Raw genomic sequence first — 6,000 nt, 5'->3', positions numbered from 1 at the left:
CCGAATCCATTCTCAACACCATCTCAAACCCATTCACCAAATCCATTCTCAACACATCTCCTTCAATACCCCCATTTTTTTTGTACCCATTCTCATCACATGCCCCTTCAACAAAACCCATTCAAAGCCATCCACTTATTTACTCCCATAAGCTCATTCATAAAACCTAATGATTTGTAAAAAATGATTTTATATACTTTGGCACAGATTGATCATTAGATTGTCGCAATTGAAAATTTTTATATGAGGTAGTAATAATCAAGAGGCAAGAATTTACTATCCATTTTTAACTTCATTTTAGCCCAATTATTAATCTTTTCCATTCCATTTCCTTTCATAGGCCAATTGGTGCTGTTGCCACCACTCGAGCACACCCTTTAAGATTTGTAGCCACAGACATTAATTTCTTTCCATTCTCCAAAACTTTCCAGATAAAGAAAGCTGCTAAGGATGCTATGTAGTCCACCTAATCAATGGGATTTAAGTTGCCTTTAGGATCCAACACATCGACGTGGATGGTGTGATCTGACCCTTCAACAGCTTGGGCTAGGTATTCCATCTGATAAGTTGCCTTTGTTGTCCTGCTAGGGCTATAGCAGAAGTTGAGTCTTGATTGACTCCACTAGCTCTCTCCAAACCACCCTCATTTTTTTACACCCTTCTCCAAACCTCCTCACCTTCAACACTCCTTCATTCTCTTCATCTTTCCTCTCCCAAAACCCACTCCCAACATTTATTTTCATCCCATTCTCAACTTTCTTTTCTAAACTCATTCATGAAAACCGATCTCAAACCCATTTTCAAGAGACCCATTCAAGAAGCCCGTCATATTCTAAAATCTTTCCTTGAATATAAGAAGGGAAGAATACTTTTAATGAAATTATGAATCATATCCATAGCTTCCAACAAAGCTCAAAGACATCCCCATCAACCCTATTCAGGGTGCTCATTAGATTCTCAAGGCTACTTATCTTGTGATGCCTTTGGTTTCAACAACCTGTAGTGTTTCCAAACCACAACTCCCATGATAAGTACATGATGTGGGCGCATGAGATCGTCCTCAGCCCAAATATCATTCCAAATTTGTGACCAAGATATGGATACCCCCGCTCATTGGTACTTTCACCCTTTCAAAATCCCATAATGAGGAACCTAACTTGCTTATATCCAAATGATAAACCCTCTGCCTTGAGAAGTCCCTCCAAAAAAAAAAAATAATCCCTATCTACAAATTGGGAGTTTGCTTCTCTTCGTTGAACCTATGCCACCATTTGCTTAGAAGTGCCAAAATCCTTTCCTTCCAATTACGATCCCAAATTTCTTTCCTCTTTGGTTTTCAATCATCAATGATTTATTGAGCGAATTGCGTGAGTAACTCACTCTATGATCTACAGGAAATGGAAGGATGGAACCTATAGAGAAATATCTGGACAGAGTAGGTAGGATAGAGAAAATATCGTTGCATACAATGGTAATTCATATAAAATTTTATGCCTATAGAAACTTTTTAGGGTGATCTTTAACCATAAGCATATTGAGAGATTTATTAACCCCCAATTTGAACATAAATTGAAATGAGGATTCTCTTAAACCAAGACCTAAAGGACAACCCTATAAATAGGATATTTAAACTTTCCAATGATGGTCATTCCCTAAACATTTATATTGATCGGACTACGGAATTACGGAAGTTACATCTGCGAAGCATTCGCGGCTTGACTCAATTCTCAATCCTGAGCGACTACCAATGGACTCATTGCTTTGACCGAGCAGAAGACCAGGATCCACCAGAATGAAGAAGGGATACGATGAGTCTTTTACCCTGGTCAGGTAGATGATCGACGTATCGGGTTAAAGCCCACTACAACCGTCTCTCCGTATTGGTCTACCATTGAAAACAAATATTTTTACTCTAGATAGAGGAAAATCGTCGCCATGAATCTAAATCTTTATAAATAAATTTTAGTAAACGATCAGGGTGAAAAGGTTTTAAGGGGGGTAGATCACAATGAGCTACGGTAGCGTATTTATTATATACCCTAAAACGTATATAAACACGAAACCAACAAAACTTAAGCAAACGAACTGATAATATCTTTATTTATTACCCTTAGGCAATTTCGGGGACGAAATTATTTTTAAGGGGGGTAGATTGTAACATCCTGAATTTTCACTGTTTTGGATTTCCAAAATTCCTTTAATTTTTTTTAATTTAATTAACTTATAATATTACTTATTAACCATTAGGACTCAATGTTAGTGTATACAGGGGTAGTACCAGTAAAGAACCGCACCAGTCCGATTAATCAGCCGTAGGAAGCCAATGAATCCGCCCGATCACTTGAACATCAGGTGTAGTGTAACGTCCCGCCCAACCAGAACAGTGTCCTGGGGCGTCCACATAGGATTTGCCACAAGACCGTTCGTTTAAGCTACTCGTAGTGAGGTATCACAAATAAATTAGACCAATATTAGCCCAATTGAATAGACCAGCCGAGCCTTGATAGAACCTGGTGCGGGCCTCCAAGTCAGATGGCCGTTTACACCTAGCGACAGCCCGTGCGGGCTGTACCGCGACGTGGGAAGGTCAAAAAAATCTAAAAATTTAAGAAACCATAGAGCTCGCTAGGCTTGTGGACCATCGCGGACCACGGACCCAGTGGACACCCAGAAGTGGGATCTGGCACTGACTAAATGCACCCCACTTATGCCAGGACCGGAATCTGGCGCTCGCAAATGAAGCGAGATACAAGGCTATCCAGCAGTCGGATCTCTTCTATATTTTCAGGGGAGGTCTAATGAATTTTCCTACACCCGTCCACGAACTCTGGGACTCGATCGTGGAACGGTGACCGTTGATCGCAAATCGGGCCCGTGCGACCAAACTCCAGATCCGATCATCCTCAAATTTTACGTGGCCCTTCATCGGGCCATGGAGCACCCATCCTATTAGTTTCATGGCCAGAGGGCCACCAGAACTGCCCCGAATCTCCAAACAAGCTCTACACCACTCCTTGGCGGGCCACTAGTTCCGAAACTATAGAATAATGTCCGTCTCATTGGGCTTGACGTCCATCGTGGGAATCGGACCTGGGTACTATCCAGAACCGGTCAACTTGAGCCAAAGGACGAGTGCATGAGAAGCGCAAATACCCTAAAAAAATGAGCTGAAACTTAAGTGAATTGAGTCATCCACTCTTATGCAAAGTTGAGGATTTCGAACCGTCGGTTTGCGTCCAAACTTCATACGTGGAATAAGGATATTTCCCTTCTCATATCCGTATAGTCGTGGTCCCGATCGACCATCGGTGACCGTTGAACAGACTTCTAATCATATCTGTCGATCGGCGCATCCAAATGGCGGGCCGATCATGTTTACACGTAGATCATTATTAGGGCTAACTATCCTACGGTGTATATCAATATGTACACCCTATAGTGGGCCCTAGATCTTAAAAAGACCCTCCCATAGGTCTAGTATAGTGAAAACCTAGCCTTTGGGGCCATTTATGCTAAATCTGGCATTATATAAGTGCCTCATTTGGGCAACCCCTCTCCCCATACGATTTTGCCCTAGAGGAAAGGAAGAGAGAAGAGAGAAAAGGGAGAAAGAAGAAAGGAGGAAGAGAGGAAAAGAGTGAACGTGAGCAAGGTGGACCCTAGATCGAGGTGGGGCCCAAGGAAATCAAACCCTCCACAACTTTCTACCTCGTCTCCAAGAGGAAACCCTCCTCCGCGACCGCCATTTCATTTCGTTGATCGCCTAGGTAAGATCCATCACTCATTTTTCTTGAAAACCTTATGATGAGGAGGGGTTTACATGGAATTTTAACATGCAATGCTTTGCTTTAGGGATTCCGGCCAATCGACCCAAAATCCACACTCCTAGGTCGTTTCCAAGTCTTCAACGAATTCGAAGGTGCGGACTATTGATCTTAGGTGGCCTAGCACCAATTCTAGTATGAGATTAATGATTTTGATTGCTTGGATGCCATATTAGGAGAATTAGAGGAATCCTAGGAATTGTATGTTTGTTGAAATAATATGGAATTGTTGGATTGACTCTTGTGATGATTGTTCTTGCCTCTCACATGATTTGGTGTATGAATGATTACATGTTCATGCCTTGTTTAATTTTTCTATGTGATGTTGCTTCATTGGATGTATGATTTATTGCTCTTGTACATATGATTTCTCAACATGGAGGAAGTGTTAACTTCCTCACCAACCCACACCACACACATACACTTTATTCATGATGTTAATAATTGCTTGTTAGAGAAATTTGAATTGTCTGTTGAGCAACATGAGAACATGGTGTTGAACATGCTTGATGTTACTTTGGTAGTTGGTATGCTATGAGTCCCTATTCCTACCCTTGGGTTGGTCAGGAACTTGAGGAGAGACGGTAGTCCCATCGGTAGGACTACGCTATGGTTGGACTTGTGGGTTTGGGCGGGTGTGATCGGGTGGCTGTAGTTCGACTATATGGGACCCTCGTGCCCGATGTCACACGCCTCACGCTCGCCTGACTCGTGAGGTCTAGCCTACCACCTGACCAACCTTGATTGTTAACCCTGTTTGCTCACATATGTATGGATCCTGATCCACCCTACAACCGTTGTAGCCCATCAACAACCCACTTGAAATTGGTCCACAGCCTCGTGAGCCGGACATGGTGGAATGGGACACTGTGTCCGAGCTGTCGGCCTACGCTGGGGTACCGCGCCTCCCCGTAGTGACCACGAGCGATCCTTTTCTCTTGGCACTCCTCATGTGCTTGAAGTCGGGGATGAGGAACCCGACGGGATCACGGACCGCGGGGTCTCGGCCTCACGCATTGGGGGGTCTTGGCCTCGCAACCCGTTTAGGGCATTGATACGTGGAGTGTACCAGAATCTCCAATCTGCTGGATGAATGGACCTAACTAATCACACGGCTAACACGATCATTGCATCGCACTAGTTAGGGTGGCGACTCGGCAGTCGAGGTCGCACTGAGGGAGTGTTGGCATTGGCGATCGTTAGATGTTGTCGCACGAGGGAGCGTTGTGGTGAGGGCATGCATCATGTCATGCTGCATACATGCGCATTAATAAGATTACTTAGACGTGTGTGATTATTTACTTTTCATTAAGATCATATCAAAATTGATGCTTGTGATAACTTGAGATTAATAGCACCCACTGAGTTGATCACTCACTCTCACTCTGGGACGATTTTTAAAATACCAACCAGACCCGTTCATAGATGCAGGTGACTCAAGGCTTAAGGAGCCTGGTGAGGCGAGCTTCGAGGAGGAGGACGAGCTGTCCTACTTCCAGTTGATGGGCGATTCTCCGCCAGCTTGAGAGGCAAGATTGGATCGCTGACCAGAGGCTCAATTCCATTCCTTTTTGGACTTCCTATTCTTTTGCGATTTTGTTGGGTAGCACCTTATGCGACCCATGTATTCTTTTGGTCATGTATATATATACATATATTTGTATTCAGTCTCTTTCATTTCAGTGGACTTGTGTGGATGTACTTCATGTTCCAGGAGATTCTAGGCTGCGCATTTAGACTGGATCGCATATTAATGAAAATTGGCTATAAGTGACCCCGGGAACTCGGGAGTCGAGTATATGCACGACCCCCAATTTCCAGGGCGTTACACTATGGGTCCCACTGTGATGCATTTTGCTTATTTACACCGTTCATCCATTCTTCTAGTTGAATTCATAGCATGAGTAAAAAATTGAGACATATTCAATACTCATTTGGATAACGTCATACAAAAAAGGGAATCGAATACTTACCGTTAAAAACTTTATAACGCCACTGTTTCTTTTGGTGTGGGCCACTTGAGTGTTGGACCTACTTCATTTTTGTCTCATGCTCCAAAATATTGTAATAAAACAGACTGACGAAATGGATATATCATTCGCATTACCTTGCAATTCAAAAATTAAAATTACATCTTTTAAACCAATTTCACATGCAAAAATTCCCATGAATTTTC

This window comes from Magnolia sinica, chromosome 2 (assembly GCF_029962835.1).
Source record: "Magnolia sinica isolate HGM2019 chromosome 2, MsV1, whole genome shotgun sequence".
Classification (NCBI taxonomy): Eukaryota; Viridiplantae; Streptophyta; class Magnoliopsida; order Magnoliales; family Magnoliaceae; genus Magnolia; species Magnolia sinica.
Note: the sequence above shows the minus strand (reverse complement) of the source record.